Here is a 22773-nt window from a genome sequence, read left to right as displayed (position 1 = left end):
GCCCCTACATGTGTTATTGCATAAAGGTAAGAACTGGATATATGGAAAAAAAGCCAGAAACATTTTATGCTCCAACAAGCTGCTTGCATTGTATAACCCGTGTAAAAAACTTGTGCTCGCATGTGATGCGTCGTCGACGGAGTCGGGTGTGTATTACAACAAGCTAACGTTGCGGGGAAGTTGCAAATTGTCGCCTATGCCTCCAGGAGCTTGTCTAAGGCCGAGAGGGCCTGCAGCATGATTGAGAAAGAGGCATTAGCATGTGTGTTCGGGGTAAAGAAAATGCATCAGAACCTGTTTGGACTCAAATTTGAGTTCGAAACCAATCACAAGTCCCTCATATCCCTGTTCGCTGAAAACAAGAGGATAAATACTAATGCCTCAGCCCGCAGACAAAGGTGAGCACTCGCGCTATCAGCGTATAACTATACCATCCACCACAGGCCAGGCACCGAGAACTGTGCGGATGCTCTCAGTCGGCTACCATTGCCCACCACGGGGCTGGAAATGGCGCAGTCTGCAAACTTGTTGATGGTGGCGCAGCCCGCAGACTTGTTGATGGTCATGGAAGCGTTTGAAAATGATAAATCACCTGTCACGGCCTGCTAGATTAGGACTTGGACCAGCCAAGATCTTCTGCTGTCCCTAGTAAAAAACTGTGTACTGCATGGGAGCTGGGCCAGCATCCCCGTTGAAATGCAAGAGCTAATCAAGCCGTTCCAGCGGCAAAAGGACGAGCTGTCCATTCAGGCAGACTGCCTGTTGTGGGGTAACCACGTAGTGCTACCCAAAAAGGGCAGGGAGATGTTTATCTCAGATCTCCACAGCACACACCTGGGTATAGTAATGATGAAAGAGATAGCCAGATCCCACGTGTGGTGGCCCGGTATCGAATCTGAATTAGAGTCCTGCATACGGCAATGCAGCGTATGTGCTCAGTTGAGCAACGCGCCCAAAGAGGCACCACTAAGTTTGTGGTCCTGGCCCTCCAGACCATGGTCGAGGATCCATGTCGACTGTGCGGGCCCGTTTCTCGGTAAAATGTTCCTGGTGGTGGTGGATGCTTTTTCAAAATGGATTGAACGTGAAATAATGTCGGGAAGCACCGTCACCGCCACCATTGAAAGCCTGTTTCCCACCCACGGCCTGCCTGACATACTGGTCAGTGACAACGGTCCATGGTTCACCAGTGCCGAATTAAAAAAATTCATGACCCGCAATGGGATCAAACACGTCACCTCGGGCCCGTTTAAACCAGCCTCCAATGGGCAGACAGAGTGGGCAGTACAAACAATCAAACAGAGCCTTAAACGAGTCACAGAAGGCTCACTCCAAACCCGCCTGTCCCGAGTACTGCTCAGCTACCACATGAGACCCCACTCACTTACAGGGGTGCCCCTGGCTGAGCTACTCATGAAAAGGACACTTAAAACCAGACTCTCGCTGGTTCACCCCAACTTGCATGATCAGGTAGAGAGCAGGCGGCAGCAACAAAATGTAAACGATGGTCGCACCACTGTGTCTCGGGAAATTGATCTGAACGACCCTGTGTATGTGCTAAACTATGAACATGGTCCCAAGTGGATCGCGGGCACAGTGATAGCTAAAGAAGGGAGTAGTCAAACTGGGCAATGGACAAATTTGTAGAAAGTACCTGGACCAAATGAGGCTGCAGACTGCCCTGAACAACCCAAAGCAGACACCACCTCTTTCGAGCCCACAACACACACCCAAAGGATCAACGACACTACCCCGGACCAGGAAATTGAACCCATCATGCCCAACAGCCCAGCAAGGCCAGGCTCACCCCAGCCCTGCAGGGCCAACAACACACCAGCCCAGCGAGGGCACAGCCAACACACCAGAACTCACATTTGTACCGAGGCAGTCCACCAGGGAAAGAAAGGCTCCTGAAAGCCTCACCTTGTAAATAGTTTTCACTTTGACTTTGGTGGGGGAGTGATGTTGTGTATCTGTAAAGCATGCACTCCCATGTTCCACCACCACGGAGCGCATCCCCTGAAGTCCAAAGGGATCCCAGCATCCCTTGGGAGCACTGTATATAAGCCGGCCCCTAAGACCTGTTCCTCACTCTGGAGTGTCTTAATAAAGACTGCGTCACTGTTACTTTAACCTCCCTGTGTGCAGTCTCATCTGTGTTAGGAACACAATAGACTGTTCATCCACCTAAGGACTCATTTTTAGCTTCCTGCCTATGGACTGCCAAGGGACTGCCTATAATGATGATTGTCATGTATGTAACCACAATGTAACACCACTGTATTACTGTATACACTCAACCCAGATGCACACCTTGACCACAAGGGATGAACTTGTGGGAGACACTCCTTACCTGATTACACAGGTATAAAAAGGGAGGTCCCACGCAGGGTCATCGTCTTTGGAGTCCTGTAAATAAAGAGTTAAGGTCACAGAGTGACCTTGTCCCCAGAATGTGCCTCGTGTGGTTTCATACTGTAGAGTAATGACTTTACTTTGGCGACAAGAAACGGGAATTCATGACCCACGGGAATGGCCACCGGTAGCACAGAGGAACGGTACTGTGTTGGGGAAGACTAGGACAATTTTGTCAAGAGGCTTCAGCAAAGCTTCGTTACGAAAGAATGGCTGGGAGATGCAGCGGCCGACAAGCGAAGGTCTCATCTTTTGACCAGCTGCAGACCAAAGACTTATGCGCTCATGAAGGACTTACTAACACCCGAAAAGCTGGCGGACAAAACCTTTGAAAAACTTAGCAAATTGATCGGGGAGCACCTCAAACCGGCGAGTAGCATATATATGGCCCAACACAGATTCTACATCCTCCGACGTCGTGAAGGACAGAGCATACCGGACTTCGTAGCGGACCTCCGGCGTTTGGCCAGCCTCACTAAGTTCACAGATGCCTGCAGAGGAGAGATGCTAAGGGACTTCTTTATCAAGGGCATCAGTCATGCGGGAATTTTCCACAAGTTAATTGAGACCAAGAATTTGACCTTGGAAGCGGCGGCATTGATAGCTCAAACTTTCATGGCGGGGGAGGAAGAGACAAAAATAATATACGTGCGCAATTCTGCCTCTAACGCAGCGATGGATCAGGGAGTCAACATCATCAATGTGACTCAGAGCCCTGCAGGCAGGTGGGGCAGTCCGACACTCCCCAGGCAGCAATAGACCCCAGAGTAGGACTTCAACACAGACAATGGCAGGCTGAACGGACATTCCCCAGAGTGACAGTGGAAGTGCAGTGGAGAAGAACTTATGCCCACCTGAAGGGGGCAAAATTCGTGGGAAACCTCCCTCCCCCCCACACCCCCCCCCCCAAGTGTTTGGATTCATTGGAAAGGAAATTTAATTTGGAACTATCTACCAGAAAATTTGGAATCCTAAAGTACACATGGAAGAAACTACGAACTTTAATTGAATTTGGGATTTTACAAGACAAATTTAGTCTGTGTGGGCAGACCTAGAGAAACTAAGGGGTGACTATCCTACAAGGAAACCAGTTTGAGTATTGAAGCTGTCTGGGGTATTGAAGCTAATGTAGGTTGTCTAGAAATTGTGGATACTCGAAAACCCTTCTCCACAAGAGACATTAACTTAGCATCAATCAATTCCGAGATAGCCAGCCATCACCCTGGACAGGAAACTAATTCAGCCCATGCATAATAAAAAAGGCCCAATCCAGCCTGCATGCAAAGCCTAAGCACAGGCAGACATTGCAAATGCCAAGCTAATATTTTCATCAAGGAACAGATTTAGAAGATCGGCACACCCGAAACAAGTTAACATTTTAATGAGCCCGCCAAAATATGACAAAGATTTATCGGGCCTGCCAAAATTAAACAAAGAATCCTGGACTGATTTGGTGCGAAGATTAGGACAACTCAAACAGTATAACTGGCCCCTGTTTTAACAAAGGGCAGGATTGTGTTATGGTATGCTTTGGTATGCTATCCACACAACAGCCTAGCATCAAGAAGGGAGAGAGACCACCACAGCAGCTGTAACTAACTTCTCCAACCTCGTCATCCTGAAATCAAAAAGGAAGGAAGAACATCACCATCGCAGCAGCAACCGACCACAGCCAACGCGGTACCACCAAAAACCACCGCAATCGACCGATTTCGAAACAAAACTCCACAAGGAAGAAACCGAAGAATCAAAAGTTTCCACTCTACAATCTAAGGCCTGACTACCAACAGGTGAAAACATTACCTAAAGAGACTTTGAACCTATTTCTAACGAAGGAAAGCGGATACTTACCCCATAGATCCAAAACGCGCCCTACCGTATCAGCGGAAACCACCCAGCTGAAGACTACGCAGTGAGAAGTCCTCTCCGACGTTCGGGGTACGGCAAGCAGCACTGACAGAATACAGTGAACCCCGAAATCGCAAACCACCACTAACTAACAGTAAAGGATTGGTAAGCATAGTCCCTGTTTGCCCTGGTGTCTAATCTAGCTAGTATTAAGTATTGGGAGGTGGGAGGTGTATTATTCGCTGTAACCCTTTTGAGTGTGTGATGTACTGTTCCTTATTTTAAGTGATTATAAGTTTGACATTGTATTTTCTTGTCTTTAATAAAATCAAAGTTCTTTTGCACCAAACCAGCTGTCTCTTGCACTTTATCAAATCCCCCAAATAAATCCAGAGTCTAGAACCCAAGGGAGTGGGAGCGATTCGAACTGCTCAGAGGTGAACCTGACCCCCGAGACCACCCCTTACACACCGACAACCTGGGAGGCTGACCCCCTCAGAAATCCCAGGGCCAACTGATTTCCATAAAGCTACCAGCAGCAGGCGAAATACCTGGAGGCACATTCAGCCGTGGGACAGAGCCAGGGCATAGCTTCCTCCTATAAAGGAGAGAGCAGGTTCTGCTAAGAGGGAGTGCAATGGCAGCTGAAAGACAAGGAACAGAGCAAGCATCTATATGTTCTTCTGTCAGAAATCAGAGAAAGGAGAAAAACACTTGTTTGAATTTATGGGAAGAAGCTATCAGCAGGCAGTAGAATGGCTCATGTGGAAGGAGATGGCTGTGAATGGGAGTGGCAACTCCATAGGCTAGAACCTCCACTTTTTTTGCAAGCTTAACACCCACTTAATGCCCATTTTACTGCTGAAATGACGAATAATGCCCATATATCGCCCATTATGGCACAAAATAGAAACTGACGGGCATTTTTAGGAAACTTAAATGGAGACTAGGTGCTTTGAGAATGGGTGAGAAGCCAGTGATTCTGGCCCATTCTCAAAGCACCTAGTCTCTATTTTTGAAATTGAGCGTTACTGTGAGCGATATGAAATGAGCGGTAGCGTTAAATCTCACTGACCTTCTGCCGTAAAGTGTCGCCGTCCTTAGCAATGGCAAGGCAATGCTCCATTCCCGCGACTCAGGAGGTCAATGTCGAAGAGGAGACAGAGAGAGAGGGAGCTGAGAGAGACTGAAAGCGTTTGTGGCTATGGTGTTAGCTTGTTTGACTATTGTGGGAGGCATGAGGGAGATTCACCAGAAGCAAAAAGCCTACTAAGCACCAAGAACATAGTTGGCACCGAGTTTTTGTCCAACAAATAAGATATAACATGAAAGGGATGGTGGAGGCCCTGGAGCTGATAGCCAGGAACACTGGTGGCAGAGGGCTCCCAGTAGTCCCGGAGCGCGGCACTGCACCCCAAGGTGCCACACCCCCATTGCCAATGACACATGAGAGCCAGCAGCAACATCTTTCTTCTGGCTCGGAGCACGTTCCCACCTCGGGACCGTCCTCTCCCGTATCTATCCAAGCAGCGGTTCGGCCGTCACCCCCCGCCCACCCAAACGAAGCATCACTTGAGGAGCTCCTCAGCCAGGCTGCTTGGAGTCAGGAGGAGAAGGGGAAGGGGTAGAAGTGGGGAGGAGAAGCGGTGGGGGAGGGGAGGGGAAGGGTTGGTTTTTACAGAAATACTGATGATTTCAGACAAATGTTCGATTTAAATGTTTTTTATTTAACAAAACCTTGTTGCGCATTGACTCAGATAGCTGCACCGTTACACACTGGTGATTCCTTAACACCAAAGGGTATAATTACACTTAACGTCACTCAACTTAAACTTTAACTTCACCAAGGTGATGCCCACCATTGATGTATGACCTACACATCCAGAGGTCTGTCAGCCTTGTAAATAACCAACGTTCTTTCAGGCAAGGCGCTCATTGATGAGCTCCTGACATAAGGCACTTGCACTTTCATGCAGTCTACAGGGGGGCGGGGGCATGGCTTCAGCATCAGCCTGATTATCTGGGCCGATGTCAGCGTTCGCCTCCTCGTCCTCCTCTTCCTCTCTCTGGTGAGGTGGACTATCAGACTCATCAGGCAATTCTTGTCCCCACCTGATAGCCAAGTTGTACAGCATGGAGCACACCACCACGAATTGAGCTACCTGCTCAGGGTGGTATTGGAGCTCACCTCCTGACTGGTCCAGGCATCTAAAGCGTTGCTTAAGCACTCCAATGGTTTTCTCCATGATCTTGCGAGTGGCTCTGTGGCTCTCATTGTATCGCCTCTCAGCTTCGGTGAGGGTGTCATGCATGGGGGTCACTTGCCAGGTGACGAGGCCATATCCTTTGTCACCAAGCATCCAGCATTGACCTTGTGGCTGATTGTTAAACAAGTCAGATACAGTGCTCTCACGCAGGATGTGAGCATCATGGATGCTGCCCTGAAATTTAGCATTCACTGCCAGTATAATTTGCTGGTGGTCGACAACGAGTTGGACAGTCAGGGAGTGGAATCCCTTGTGGTTTGCTGAAAACCTCTGCATCCTGAAAAGGTGCCTACATCGCGCTGTGCGTACAGTCTATTGTTCCCTGTACCTTGGGGAAATTTGAAATTCTGGAGGATCCTAGAGCCCTCTCACGGTCCGCGTTGCAGAGTTGGAGCTGAGGATGGATTCACTCTGGAGTATCCATGATGCTGAGAATGACGTGAGTAGCACGTGTAGCGAGTTGGTCTTACCGCAGGAGAAGGGTCCACAGCCAGATAGGGAATGGAAGACCAGCAGGAAGAGTAGTGCAAGGAAGGTAGTGCAGGGGTCCCCTGTGGTCATCCCCCTGCAAAACAGATACACCGCTTTGACTACTGTTGGGGGGATGACTCATCAGGGGAGGACAGCAGCAGCCAAGTTCATGGCACCGTGGCTGGCTCTGTTGCACAGAAGGGCAGGAAAAAGAGTGGGAGAGCGATAGTGATAGGGGATTCAATGGTGAGGGGAATAGATAGGCGTTTCTGCGGCCGCAACCGAGACTCCAGGATGGTATGTTGCCTCCCTGGTGCAAGGGTCAAGGATGTCTCGGAGCGGGTGCAGGACATTCTGAAAAGGGAGGCTGAACAGCCAGTTGTCGTAGTGCACATTGGTACCAACGACATAGGTAAAAAAAGGGATGAGGTCCTACGAAACGAATTTAAGGAGCTCGGAGCTAAATTAAAAAGTAGGACCTCAAAAGTAGTAATCTCGGGATTGCTACCAGTGCCACGTGCTAGTCAGAGTCGGAATCGCAGGATAGCGCAGATGAATACGTGGCTTGAGCAGTGGTGCAGCAGGGAGGGATTCAAATTCCTGGGGCATTGGAACCGGTTCTGGGGGAGGTGGGACCAGTACAAACCGGAAGGTCTGCACCTGGGCAGGACCGGAACCAATGTCCTAGGGGGAGTGTTTGCTAGTGCTGTTGGGGAGGAGTTAAACTAATATGGCAGGGGGATGGGAACCAATGCAGCGAGACAGAGGGAGACAAAAAGGAGGCAAAAGCAAAAGACAGAAAGGAGATGAGGAAAAGTGGAGGGCAGAGAAACCCAAGGCAAAGAACAAAAAGGGCCATGTACAGCAAAATTCTAAAAGGACAAAGGGTGTTAAAAAAACAAGCCTGAAGGCTTTGTGTCTTAATGCAAGGAGTATCCGCAATAAGGTGGATGAATTAACTGTGCAAATAGATGTTAACAAATATGATGTGATTGGGATTACGGAGACGTGGCTCCAGGATGATCAGGGCTGGGAACTCAACATCCAGGGGTATTCAACATTCAGGAAGGATAGAATAAAAGGAAAAGGAGGTGGGGTAGCATTGCTGGTTAAAGAGGAGATTAATGCAATAGTTAGGAAGGACATTAGCTTGGATGATGTGGAATCTATATGGGTCGAGCTGCAGAACACCAAAGGGCAAAAAACGTTAGTGAGAGTTGTGTACAGACCTCCAAACAGTAGTAGTGATGTTGGGGAGGGTATCAAACAGGAAATTAGGGGTGCATGCAATAAAGGTGCAGCAGTTATAATGGGTGACTTTAATATGCACATAGATTGGGTGAGCCAAACTGGAAGCAATACGGTGGAGGAGGATTTCCTGGAGTGCATAAGGGATGGTTTTCTAGACCAATATGTCGAGGAACCAACTAGGGGGGAGGCCATCTTAGACTGGGTGTTGTGTAATGAGGGAGGATTAATTAGCAATCTCATGGTGCGAGGCCCCTTGGGGAAGAGTGACCATAATATGGTGGAATTCTGCATTAGGATGGAGAATGAAACAGTTAATTCAGAGACCATGGTCCAGAACTTAAAGAAGGGTAACTTTGAAGGTATGAGGTGTGAATTGGCTAGGATAGATTGGCGAATGATACTTAAGGGGTTGATTGTGGATGGGCAATGGCAGACATTTAGAGACCGCATGGATGAACTACAACAATTGTACATTCCTGTCTGGCGTAAAAATAAAAAAGGGAAGGTGGCTCAACCGTGGCTATCAAGGGAAATCAGGGATAGTATTAAAGCCAAGGAAGTGGCATACAAATTGGCCAGAAATAGCAGTGAACCCGAGGACTGGGAGAAATTTAGAACTCAGCAGAGGAGGACAAAGGGTTTGAGTAGGGCAGGGAAAATGGAGTACGAGAAGAAGCTTGCAGGGAACATTAAGGTGGATTGAAAAAGTTTCTATAGGTATGTAAAGAGAAAAAGGTTAGTAAAGACAAACGTAGGTCCCCTGCAGTCAGAATCAAGGGAAGTCATAACTGGGAACAAAGAAATGGCAGACCAATTGAACAAGTATTTTGGTTCGGTATTCACTAAGGAGGACACAAACAACCTTCCGGATATAAAAGGGGTCAGAGGGTCTAGTAAGGAGGAGGAACTGAGGGAAATCTTTATTAGTCGAGAAATTGTGTTGGGGAAATTGATGGGATTGAAGGCCGATAAATCCCCAGGGCCTGATGGACTGCATCCCAGAGTACTTAAGGAGGTGGCCTTGGAAATAGTGGATGCATTGACAGTCATTTTCCAACATTCCATTGACTCTGGATCAGTTCCTATAGAGTGGAGGGTAGCCAATGTAACCCCACTTTTTAAAAAAGGAGGGAGAGAGAAAACAGGGAATTATAGACCGGTCAGCCTGACATCAGTAGTGGGTAAAATGATGGAATCAATTATTAAGGATGTCATAGCAGTGCATTTGGAAAATGGTGACATGATAGGTCCATGTCAGCATGGATTTGTGAAAGGGAAATCATGCTTGACAAACCTTCTGGAACTTTTTGAGGATGTTTCCAGTAAAGTGTACAAGGGAGAACCAGTTGATGTGGTATATTTGGACTTTCAGAAGGCTTTCGACAAGGTCCCACACAAGAGATTAATGTGCAAAGTTAAAGCACATGGGATTGGGGGTAGTGTGCTGATGTGGATTGAGAACTGGTTGTCAGACAGGAAGCAAAGAGTAGGAGTAAATGGGTACTTTTCAGAATGGCAGGCAGTGACTAGTGGGGTACCGCAAGGTTCTGTGCTGGGGCCCCAGCTGTTTACATTGTACATTAATGATTTAGACGAGGGGATTAAATGTAGTATCTCAAAATTTGCGGATGACACTAAGTTGGGTGGCAGTGTGAGCTGCGAGGAGGATGCTATAAGGCTGCAGAGTGACTTGGATAGGTTAGGTGAGTGGGCAAATGCATGGCAGATGAAGTATGATGTGGATAAATGTGAGGTTATCCACTTTGGTGGTAAAAACAGAGAGACAGACTATTATCTGAATGGTGACAGATTAGGAAAAGGGGAGGTGCAACGAGACCTGGGTGTCATGGTACATCAGTCATTGAAGGTTGGCATGCAGGTACAGCAGGCGGTTAAGAAAGCAAATGGCATGTTGGCCTTCATAGCGAGGGGATTTGAGTACAGGGGCAGGGAGGTGTTGCTACCGTTGTACAAGGCCTTGGTGAGGCCACACCTGGAGTATAGTGTACAGTTTTGGTCTCCTAACTTGAGGAAGGACATTCTTGCTATTGAGGGAGTGCAGCGAAGATTCACCAGACTGATTCCCGGGATGGTGGGATTGACCTATCAAGAAAGACTGGATCAACTGGGCTTGTATTCACTGGAGTTCAGAAGAATGAGAGGGGACCTCATAGAAACGTTTAAAATTCTGACGTGTTTAGACAGGTTAGATACAGGAAGAATGTTCCCAATGTTGGGGAAGTCCAGAACCAGGGGTCACAGTCTAAGGATAAGGGGTAAGCCATTTAGGACCGAGATGAGGAGAAACTTCTTCACCCAGAGAGTGGTGAACCTGTGGAATTCTCTACCACAGAAAGTAGTTGAGGCCAATTCACTAAATATATTAGATGAAGTCCTTACTACTCGGGGGATCAAGGGGTATGGCGAGAAAGCAGGAAGGGGGTACTGAAATGCATGTTCAGCCATGAACTCATTGAATGGCGGTGCAGGCTAGAAGGGCCGAATGGCCTACTCCTGCACCTATTTTCTATGTTTCACTCTGTGCCTCCCTGGTCATAGGGAAACTGATCAAGTTCGTCCTGCGTGCGTACAGGGCTTCCGTGACGTGTCTAATGCAGCAATGTGTGGCATGCTGAGACAGACCGCAAATGTCACCAGCTGAGGCCTAAAAAGAACCCGAGGCGTAGAACGACAGTGCCGCAGTGACTTTGACCTCGACGGACAGTGCACTACTGATGGAAGTACAGTCTCCGAAGGCAGGTGGTGTCAGGCAAGTCGAGGTAAGACCGCTTGTCCCTGTACTTGCGAGGGGTGTAACATCTGGTCCTCCTCACCAGTCTGGCAAATCTTACATTGGGCACATAATGCTGTGGAGGGCACCTTTGGCCATCTCGAGTCTGCAGCATGTAATTGGTCATCAATAGAGGGTGAGAAAGGACAGGCCCCATTGCAATAGCTCTCTGTTTTCCACCGATTGGTCACAAAGAATGAATGTGCCGACGAAGACACCCATTAAATTCCAATCATTCACAGTATGGTAAAGATGTTTGTACAGATGTTCACAGCACCTCCAAAGACCTCCAGAGTACATCCGAACTGCCCTGAGGTTGAAGCAGAGCGGCCTTTTAAATGATGCGACATGTGATGTAGAACATGACGTCCATAACGCTGTGATTATTTTCGGTTAGTTCCACTTTTTCCGGGCGTTTTTTTGGGCGAGCGATATTGTGGGCGATATGTGTGCGAGGTGCTGAAAGTGACGCTGGCCGATATCCTGAGCGTTAGTTTCGGCAAATGTGATCTTTACGACAAAAAAAAGTGGGCGGGTGGTATTATTGAATCTTGCCGTTAATTCCACGCGGAAATTAACACTGGCCGATATTATGAATGTTGGTTTCACCCATTTTGATGATTCTGCCCAAAAAAAGTGGGCGGGCGGTATTATTGAATCTTGCCGTTAATTCCACGCGGAAATTAACACTGGGCGATATTATGGATGTTGGTTTCACCCATTTTGATGATTCTGCCCAAAAAAAGTGGGCGGGCGGTATTATTGAATCTTGCCATTAATTCCACGCGGAAATTAACACTGGGCGATATTATGGATGTTGGTTTCACCCATTTTGATGATTCTGCCTAAAAAAAGTAGGCGGGCGGTATTATTTTTTCTCTGCGTTACGCACATGGGGAAAGTAACGCTCAGCGATAAGTTTCTGAAAAATGCCCGTCCGTTTCCATTTTGTAGCTAAATGGGCCATATATCGGCATTATACGTCATTTCAGTGGTAAAAAGGGTGTTTAGTGGGCGTTAAGCATGCAAAAAAAGTGGAAAATCTAGCTCCATGTCTTTCTCAATGATGATTAATATGGAAAACCCAGTGTTAGGAAATAGTAAGGTGACTGTTTGTTTCCACTTTGCAATTAGTGGATTAACATAGCGCACGTATGTTGTGCTTTGTTATTCACAGGGATTGCAGTCAAACAGGAAAGGCTGTACTCATCCGGTGCTGATTTATTCATTCTTGTGATTACTGGCAACATCATGTTGGGGCAAAGAGGGATGAAGTGTTGTCATGTGGTAGGTTTTCATTTGAGTGAATGTCTCCTTATTTGCTAGTGGGAGAGAAGGAGGTCAGGCTGTGGTGTCCAGATGGATTAAGTCATAAAGAGAAGACATCTGAGAATGTCTGCCCTATGATACCCCTAGCAACTGTTAACAAGGACTCCTCCGAGTGGATGTCGTCCTGATGTTCTGCTTTCTGAAGCTTAGGATCCTTTAGAGCCAGTGTCTTCTCTTCAGCCATATCAAATTGCAGCCGTTCCTGGATGGACATAGCAGGCAAACACAATTCGGAAGATCTTCTTCGGTGCTGACTGTAGATCCCTACCTGACTGTCCAGGCAGCGAAAGTGCACTTTCAACACCCAGAATGAATAATCCTCTCTATTGACAGTATGGTAGCTGCAAGTGCCTTATTGTCCCGCTCCTCTGCTTCCATTCGGTGGAGTCATGGCAGCAAGGGATATGCCTTGCTGCTCAGTAGCCATCATTGATATGTTTTTTTTTCGTTGAAGAATCCAGGGAGGACCGAATGCTAGGGAATGAAGACATCATGGCAACTTCGATTGGGGTCGGGAGTTTGAATCTGACCCAGTTACAATTGTGCAAGCTTCAGTAGCAACAAATCAAGAAAATGGGTCAAATATTTTTTCAAACTGCAAAATCACTAGCCAAACTCTCCAGACTCTTCCAAAGCTCACAAGCCCCTCTTCTGTCTTGATCGGATGATACAGGCAGCTGTTATCCCCCTTAGTGCAACTTAACGGACAAACAAATGAGACAATAATCATCACTTGAACAGTCCCAGAAAAAACAAACCAGAGAAGGCAAACCAAATAAAGAAGACACAGAACAGGCAGTAAGGAAAGATAATGGCCCTGAAATCCCGGTTTCTTCTTCCTGCGGGCGTTTGACTAAAAATAGGAGAAAAGATGCGCACTTATCTTTTGGTCGAACGCCCACCAGAGATCTCGGACTTGAGGCCTCCTCTTCTTGCACAATGGAGAACGTTCACGTTGGGATGTCCGTAGGAGTCACGTGGGCCTGGACACCCAATCACGGTAAAGTATTTTCTCATTCATAGTAATAGGAGTTTCGTAAGTCTGAAACTCCAATTACTTTGAATGAGAAACACCCCCAAACACCCAAACACTACATAATTTTTTTTTAAACACCTCACATAAATACATTATAGAAATTAAAGTTGATAGAAATGTTTTTCAAAAAAAAATATTTGTTGATTTTTTTAAAAAGTTTTAATTATGGTTTAAAATAAAATTACCTGAGTAGGCAGAGCTTTTAATATAAATATGTATTTTTAAATTTTATTTTTATATGTTTTTGATATGTTTTAAAACTCTTACACTGTTAAAAGTAGGCTATGCGCCTGCTTTTACCAGGCGCAAGAGTTTTAAGGACATTCGTTGGGCAAGAGATGGGAAAATAGCCCAATCTCTGCCGTGGGACTGTCCTTCTCCCCGAGATGCTTGACAGATCGGAAAAGCCGGTTTTCGGCGCATGCGCATTGTGCGCCGAAAACCAGCTTTTGCGATGCCTTCCCGGGTCCGTAAACATTCCGTACAGGCCCGTGGAGGCCAGGATTCCAGGGCCAATACAAGTAAGCAAAGGTAAAACACATTGGCAGGCTAATTCCACAGTAATACTAGTGGGCAGCTGGCCATAGCCACAGCCTCAGAAAAGAAACCACATTTGAGTTACAACTAGTTCATAATAACTGATTAGTAATTGTTTAATGAGTGTTAACAAGGCCAAGAAAAAAGATAACTTGCATTTGCGTAGCACTTTTCACTTACCCAGGATATCCCAGAACACTCCACAGGCAATTAATTACTTTGGAAATGTAATCACTGTTATGCAGGCAAACATGGCAGTCAATTTGCAGTCAGCAAGGTCCCACAAACACCAATTGAGATGCATGAGCAATTAATCTTTAGCGGCATTGAATGAGAGAGGAATGTTGACCCAGACCCTGGAGAACACTCTGTTCTTCTTTGAACCGTGCCATGAGATCCATTTGCATAGACAGACAGTATCTCTGCTGAACATCTCCTCATGAAGACAACTCAGCATTCCTTCAGTAGCGTACTGCAAGAAATATTGCTGCACACCCCGGTAATGTACCCTGAATAATATTGGCTTAAATTACTGACACAGAATAGCAAGGTAAAAGGTTCATACTGTAGCTTGTGTAAGCACATTTGTTTGTATATTACAGAATAATATTTATATAATTTATAGGTCAGTACCAAAACCCCTTTGAAAAAGGAGAAAAAAACGAGAAACCAAAGCATGTACAGTATAACATTTTTCCTCCTTTTTCCTCCTCAGTATTTTCCTGTTTCTCTTAGAGGTATAGATTTAAACTGGGGTCAGTTCCACTGGCGCTGGTTGTACCCGGTACTCTGCCCAAGTGACCATTTTTGAGTTGTGAACCTAGACAGTGAGTGGTAGCCGACTATTTAACAATAGGGGCATCACAACTGGGCCTGATCATGCCTTCACCTGATGTCCCCACACATTTCCGGATGTTTTCCCCGCCCTAGTCAAGGAGTATTGAGGCCAACAATTGCACATTGGACTTTCCGGTTTGTGTGGCACAGTACCACCTGAGGCAGTGCATTTACCCACTAAACCAAAGTATAAATTGCTAACAAGCATTGTTTGAGGTTTTGTTTTAATATTCATTCTCAGGATGTGGGTGTCGCTGGCAAAACAAAGCTTGCTTTTATTGCCCCATCTCTGTGAAGAAAGAATACCATGTGGAGCAATATTGACAAGTCAGGAGGGAGCAAATGAATGGAGAAGGCGAGGAGGATTACAGATCAGAGCGGACTGCCAGTCCACATTATGGCGCCGACATTAACTTGGAGACGTGTAGGAGCGGGGTTGGGGGGTCCGATATCAAGGGGAAAACTGAAAATAAGTTCAACGTGTCTATCAGTGGCTTTTTACCTCAGCCAGTTCGTTAGCATTTTACTTGTGCATTTGGCGTCCCATTGCAAGGCAGCGGGTGTGATGAGAATCCGCATGATGTGATCTGAACATAGAAACATAGAAACATAGAAATTAGGTGCAGGAGCAGACCATTCGGCCCTTCGAGCCTGCACCACCATTCAATAAGATCATGGCTGATCATTCAACCTCAGTACCCTTTTCCTGCTTTCTCTCCGTACCCCTTGATCCCTTTCGCCATAAGGGCCATATCTAGCTCCATTTTGAATATATCTAACAAACTGGCCTCAACAACTTTCTGCGGTAGAGAATTCCACAGGTTAACCACTCTCTGAGTGAAGAAGTTTCTCCTCATCTCGGTCCTAAATGGCTTACCCCTTATTCTTAGACTGTGACCCCTGGAACTCCCCAGCAATGGGAACGTTCTTCCTGCCTCTAACCTGTCCAATCTTGTCAGAATTTTATATGTTTCTATGAGATCCTCTCTCATTCTTCTAAACTCCAGTGGATACAAGCCCAGTTGATCCAATCTTTCTTCATATGTCAGTCCAACCATCCCAGGAATCAATCTGGTGAACCTTCGCTGTACTCCCTCAATAGCAAGAACATCCTTCCTCAGATTAGGGGACCAAAACTGAACACAATATTCCAGGTGTGGCCTCACCAAGGCTCTGTACAACTGCAGTAAGACCTCTCTGCTCCTATACTCAAATCCTCTAGCTATGAAGGCCAACATGCCATTTGTCTTCTTCACCGCCTGCTGTACCTGCATGCCAAACTTCAATGACTGATGTACCATGACACCCAGGCATCGTTGCACCTCCACTTTTCCTAATCTGTCACCATTCAGATAATATTCTGTCTTCCTGTTTTTTCACCAAAATGGACAACCTCACATTTATCCACATTATACTGCATCTGCCATTCATTTGCCCACTCACCTAGCCTGTCCAAGTCACCCTGCAGTCTCTTAGCATCCTCCTCACAGCTCATACCACCACCCAGCTTAGTGTCATCTGCAAACTTGGAGATATTACATTCAATTCCTTCATCTCAATCATTGATGTATATTGTAAATAGCTGGGGTCCCAGCCTGAACCCTGCGGCACCCCACTGGTCACTGCCTGCCATTCTGAAAAGGACCCATTTATTCCGACTCTCTGCTTCCTGTCTGCCAACCAGTTCTCTATCCACGTCAATACATTACCCCCAATACCATGTGCTTTAATTTTGCACACTAATCTCTTGTGTGGGACCTTGTCAAAAGCCTTTTGAAAGTCCAAATACACCACATCCCCTGGTTCTCCCTTGTCCACTCTACGAGTTACATCCTCAAAAAATTCTGGAAGATTTGTCAAGCATGATTTCCCCTTCATAAATCCATGTTGACTTGGACCGATCCTGTCACCGCTTTCCAAATGTGCTGCTATTTCATCTTTAATAATTGATTCCAACATTTTCCCCACCACCGATGTCAGACTAACCAGTCTATCATTCCCCGTTTTCTCTCTCTCCTTTTTTAAAAAGTGGTGTTACAATAGCTGCCCTCTAGTCCATAGGAACTGACCCAGAGTCAATAGAATGTTGGAAAATGATCACCAATGCATCCACTATTTCTAGGGCCACTGCCTTAAGTACTCTGGGATGCAGCCTATCAGGCCCTGGGGATTTATCGGCCTTCAATCCCATCAATTTCCCTAACACAATTTCCTGAATAATAAGGATTTCCTTTCGTTCCTTCTTTTCGCTAGACCCTCGAACCCCTAGTATTTCCAAAAGGTTATTTGTGTCTTCCTTAGTGAAGACAGATCCAAAGTATTTGTTCAATTGGTCTTCCATTTCTTTGTTCCCCATTATAAATTCACCTGATTCTGTCTGTAAAAGAACTACATTGGTCTTCACTAATCTTTTTCTCTTCACATATCTATACAAGCTTTTGCAGTCAGTTTTTATGTTCCCTGCAAGCTTACTCTCATACTTTATTTTCCCTCTCCTAATTAGACCCTTTGTCCTCCTCTGCTGAATTTTAAATTTCTCCCAGTCCTCAGGTTTGCTGCTTTTTCTGGCCAATTTATATGCCTCTTCCTTGGATTTAACACTATCCCTAATTTCCCTTGTTAGCCATGGTTGAGCCACCTTCCCTTTTTATTTTTAATCCTGACAGGGATGTACAATTGTTGAAGTTTATCCATGTAATCTATAAATGTCTGCCATTGCCTATCCACTGTCACCCCTTTAAGTATCATTTGCCAGTCTATCCTAGCCAATTCACATCTCATATCATCGAAGTTACCTTTCCTTAAGTTCAGGACTCTAGTCTTTGAATTAACACTGTCACTCTCCATCTTAATAAAGAATTCTACCATATTATGGTCACTCTTCCCCAGGGGAGCTCGCACATCAAGGTTGCTAATTAGTCCTCTCTCATTACACAACACCCAGTCTAGGATGGCTCTCTAGTTGGTTCCTCGACATATTGGTCTAGAAAGCCATCCCTAATACACTCCAGGAAATCCTTCCCCACCGCATTGCTACCAACTTGGTTAACCCAATCTATATGCAGATTAAAGTCGCCCATGATAACTGCTGTACCTTTATTGCACGCATCCTTAATTTCTTGTTTGATGCCATCCCCAACCTCACTAGTACTGTTTGGTGGTCTGTACACAACTCCCACTAGCATTTTCTGCCCTTTGGTATTCCGCAGCTCTACCCATACAGATTCCACATCATCCAAGCTAATGTCCTTTCTTACTATTGCGTTAATTTCCTCTTTAACCAGCAACGCTACCCCACCTCCTTTTCCTTTCTGTCTATCCTTCCTGAATGTTGAATACCCCTGGATGTTGAGTTCCCAGCCTTGGTCACCCTGGAGCCATGTCTCTGTAATCCCAGTTATATCATATTCATTAATAGCTGCCTGCACAGTTAATTCATCCACCTTATTACAAATACTCCTCGCATTGAGGCACAGAGCCTTCAGGCTTGTCTTTTTAACACTCTTTGTCCATTTAGAATTTTGCTGTAATGTGACCCTTTTTGATTTTTGCCTTGTGTTTCTCTGCCCCTCACTTTTACTATTCTCCTTTCTATCTTTTGCTTCTGCCTCCATTTTATTTCCCTCTGTCTCCCTGCATAGGTTCCCATCCCCCTGCCATATTAGATTTAAAGGGCAAATCTGAAGATAGTATTTGGAGGAGTTGGAAACAACAGAAGAGGAAGTTTAAGAATGGATTCCAGATGGGAAAAGGCTGCGTGTTGTTTTAATAATGTTTTAATGTGCTGCTGGGGTGAGTGAGGAGCCGGAGAAAGAGCTCTTCCCCCACAACGGGGAGGAAGAAGCTTGCTGCTGACACCAAGAAGTCGTGGCTACAGGTAGTCCAGGAGATTGGCAGCAGGAGCATTGTGCCACACTCCTGGAAGAACTTTAATGACCTAGCCATGTCAGGAAAGGTGAGTACAGTTGCATGTTCACCTTCATCCTGCTGTCTGCATCATCCCACCCCCCTCACTCACATCATTCCCCACACCCACTTACCTTGCACGTGCACCGATCCTTCTCTTTCTGTGCACTTTTTCACATCCCCACCTATCCATCCACCATTGCCTCTCACGATCATCTATATATATAATTTCATGCCTCTTCCTCACCCTCACCAAATGCATCGCATCCATCGAGTGAACACATGCCATTACAGTCACTCATAGGTCTGTTCTTTCCCTCATTGCAGGAGAAGAGAGCACAGAACACGAGCGAGAGGGGAGAGAACTGGAGGTGGGCCACCACAGATTTGCCTGTTCACAAGGAGGCGCTGGAGATCAGTGGCATTTCGGCATCCCTGGCCTTCAGAGATGGGGACCTCCCAGCTACCTGGTGACACAATTAAATAACTTCGACCCACATGTCATATGACACTCAGCCATGCTGACTTGATTTCAACAGCGATGATAAGTAGCAATATTCTTACCTTGCTAGTACTAATTCATATATTTTATTTCCGACAGTGCCATCATACATACAGCAGAAGTGGGCAGAGGTCACAGACGATGATTCCTCAGAGTGTCTGAATCCTCCTGAGGGTCCACCATCACAGGACTCACGCTCCAACTAAGATACTTGCGCTTTGGTGGGTCAAATTGGACATGTAGTTGGGTTTTCACCTGGTGACACACACTTCACTCGTGGGCAAGAGCAGATGGTGGTGGCAGGGACAACAGTGGAGAGTCCGCGCTGGAGGGGGCAGCCCTCTCCAAGCTCTGCTCAGCTGGACACAGATGCTGTAACCTGGGGGCCGTCGATTAAAAGGAGAATCATTGAACAGGAGCAGAGAATGTGCGGTGCACTGACTGGCCTTCCAATCACACTGACCACTATTGCAGAGAGAATGGAGGAGTCTGCCTGAAGCACGAGTGGCTTGGTGTCACAGACCATTGCGGTGGGCAGAAACTGCCTGCATATTAATTTACTGATTTCCTTTCCAGATTGTGTAGCCTTGACTCAGTGGTAGCACTCATGCCTCTGAGTCAGAAGTTTGTGAGTTCAAGTTTGTTCGATCCTCCACGTCAGGTTTTTCTGCGCATATCCTAGCCAATGCTTTTTGCTCGAGTGGTACAAATGAAACTCTAGCCCTGTGTGCCTTCCAACTTTTATTCTTTGAACTGAAAGAACTAAGATGCCACAACTGTTGAAATGAATGCAGTCAAGATAACCTTGGTGCGGCTGTTTTTAAACAAGCTTGTTTCTTGTGAAGAAAACACACCTGCAGATTATATTTTTTTTTTACCTTGCTCACTGATGATTGGTTACTTATAACTTTGGTTCTGTTCTACAGAGATGTTGTTATCTATCATTAGTTTCCAAATATTTTTGCACCGCTATTAACAGAAAATACAGTGTTCAAGCCTGACAGACATGCACAGGTGCTGGATGATCATCATAGGCAGTCCCTTGCGGTCGAGGGTGACTTGCTTCCACACTAAAAATGAGTATTCAGATGACTGATGAACTCGTTTTAAACATTGGAAGATGCCTATTTTAATGTAGGTTGGCCGTTGCACACCAGCCACCACACGGGCTTGATGGAGCAAGGTCTTGGTCTAGTGGCAAGGGGATCCAAGACCACTGGAGACCAGGCTCCGTCGCATGGGCCAATACATACACACAGACTCAAACATACTCCTACTGTCCTCCTTTCTCCCTCATTCCAACAGGACCTCTCTCTACGTGGAATTCATAGTACGCAATGTGAGCCTCACGACCTCACAGCCTCGCTATTGGCCCGGGCTGCGCCTTCCCTTGGTCTTGTCCACGCTGCTCCACCTCTGGGCTCCGACCTATCTGCTCCTCCATGCCTTGTCCATCCTCTCCGCTTCCGATCTTTGGATCTCGCCCGTCCCGACCTCCGCTCCTCTTCTCTGCGGAGGTCGGAGGCTGGATGAGACAGCTGATCAGTACCACTGTCCTCAGCTGCACCTATCACTACCTAACCTAGTCCAAACCTATTACACCACACACAGACGCACACTAAAAATATTAATAAATTGTACGCAACAAAATTAGACATTAAAATTAGACATTAAAATGGAATTGAGGTACGGATCAGCAGTGATCTAATTGCATGGCGGAACAGACTCGAGGGGCTGAATGGCCTATTGCTGTTGCTGTGAGGCAAAGCACAGTAGATACAGAAAGAAAATATTGCGCACAATCAGCAGGTCAGAACAGACGCATCAATGTTTCGAGTGTGGACTGTTTGTTAAAACTGGAAGAGGTTAGCGATAGACAACATATTTTATATGTCATGCGGCTTTACTTGAGTCCAAGGTGAGGCGTTCTCGGTAAATATAATCACATAGATAAAACTGACATTGATCGCATGGTAGAACAAAATGGAGCAGGAGAGGGACGTTTTTGAAAGATCCGTGGATGTGGATGTTGTGCCATGAATTGGAGAGCTAATAATCTAACAGCGCCATTCCAGAATAGAGAAAGGGAACAACTAGGTAGCTATAAACTAGTAGCCTGGCACCAGTAATGAGGAAGCTCCCAGTGGTTATAATATAGGATACAATTAATACTCAGAAAGACATGGGTTAATTAAAGAAAGGAAAAACCGGTATGTAAAAGGTAGGTTGTAGCTGACAAATTTATATTTTGAGAGGAAGAATAATTAGAGCAAATGAAAATATTATGCCAATATTTTAAAAGGAGCAAAACCAATAATGTGAATTTAAAACAATACAAATTATTGGTTAGGCTGCGGTTAGAATATTGGCTCGGAACACTGCTCACTGCTGCGGCAATGGGAATAGGACCCGAGATGGCCAGTGTTCACCGAGGTGCTTCAAGGCCCGTGGATCTGGCTGCGGCGAAGGTCATGGTCCCAGGGGGACAGCAGCTCTTCGCAGGCTGTGGCCACTTCCCTTGGTCTCTGAGCCAGTGGCACAAGCCAGGCGAAACCTGGCTGATCTACTGACCCTCCTCTGACTCAGCCAGCAGCAGCCCAATCACAGGAGACAGTTGCCAGGGGTCGAGAGACACCTGTGCCCCATGTCCCTCAGTACAATATCAGGGCCCCCTCCGTCACCCCCACCTTACACTTCCCAACTCCTTGGTCTCGGCCAAGAAGGCAAACTCATGTCAGAGAACCTGGAGGGAAAGCATGGGGTCCCTGGTGGGTAGGGTGTCTGCCTGCCTGCAGGGTCCACCTCCTCCTGCACCTTAAATCCCTCAGGGATTCCTTACACACCCTTTTCATTAGTTAATACTGCAGAATTGTCAACAGTATTACATTGTTCTTAGTTAGTAACATGAGATTTTGTTTTTCTTACTGTTAAACAAATAAAACGTTGTCACAAGGAAGCTAACTGTACAGTTGCAAATTACTTACACAGCTTGATATCTAACTATCTCACCACTGTTTTCTTGATACTGGCCTTGTAGTCCATGACTACCTTGTTACAACTCCTTTGACAATGTTGAGTGCCTGAACTTTAACAGGTCATCTGCTTTCTGCGGCGAAGTGTGCACCTCATCACCTGTGCCTTCCAATCTTGAACTTTTATGTTGCTTCCCGTTGAATAAAAAGTTTTCCGATGTGGCTTGTTGGATAAACGTTCAGTACAGTTGTTTTTTTGAACACTCTTTTAATTGCTGTAGTTTGCTGACTGTAATTACAGTTTTTCACTGAGTAAAAATTCTAGGCCTAGAACTTCATGTCGGGCGGTGACACAGTGAGAAGTGGCAGGGGGAGGGGTTATGCAAGTGGAGGTTACCACTGGCTGAACATAGTGCCACCAGCTGCTCTTTGGCTTCCGTGAGGCAGGCAGAGGAAACGTTACAAGGACACCCTCAAAGCCTCCCTGATAAAGTGCAACATCTCCACCGACACCTGGGAGTCCCTGGCCAAAGACCGCCCTAAGTGGAGGAAATGCATCCGGGAGGGCGCTGAGCGCCTTGAGTCTCTTCGCCGAGAGCATGCAGAAATCA

At 46.3% G+C, this 22773-nt stretch overlaps 2 long non-coding RNA genes across 3 annotated transcripts in view; one reads left to right on the top strand and one right to left on the bottom strand.

Annotated features, from left to right (window-relative positions):
* LOC139277220 (uncharacterized) overlaps positions 1-13338 on the bottom strand; it is a 55543-nt gene extending 42205 nt beyond the window's left edge. Inside the window, exon 1 of the long non-coding RNA XR_011596051.1 lies at positions 13252-13338. This is a non-coding gene — a long non-coding RNA (uncharacterized lncRNA). The remainder of the gene's footprint in view (positions 1-13251) is intronic.
* A 522-nt stretch (positions 13339-13860) lies between these two features.
* On the top strand, positions 13861-22355 carry LOC139277221 (uncharacterized). 2 transcript variants are annotated; one of them, XR_011596053.1, is made up of 3 exons: positions 13861-13939; positions 19016-19158; positions 19290-22355. It is a non-coding gene; the product is annotated as an uncharacterized lncRNA (long non-coding RNA). The 2 variants fall into 2 exon arrangements; XR_011596052.1 differs by lacking the exon at positions 13861-13939 and adding an exon at positions 14290-14444.
* The last annotated feature ends 418 nt before the right edge of the window (positions 22356-22773 follow it).

Source organism: Pristiophorus japonicus, chromosome 12 (assembly GCF_044704955.1).
Source record: "Pristiophorus japonicus isolate sPriJap1 chromosome 12, sPriJap1.hap1, whole genome shotgun sequence".
In the NCBI taxonomy this organism is placed as follows: domain Eukaryota; kingdom Metazoa; phylum Chordata; class Chondrichthyes; family Pristiophoridae; genus Pristiophorus; species Pristiophorus japonicus.
This window is presented reverse-complemented; position numbering and strand designations above follow the sequence as displayed.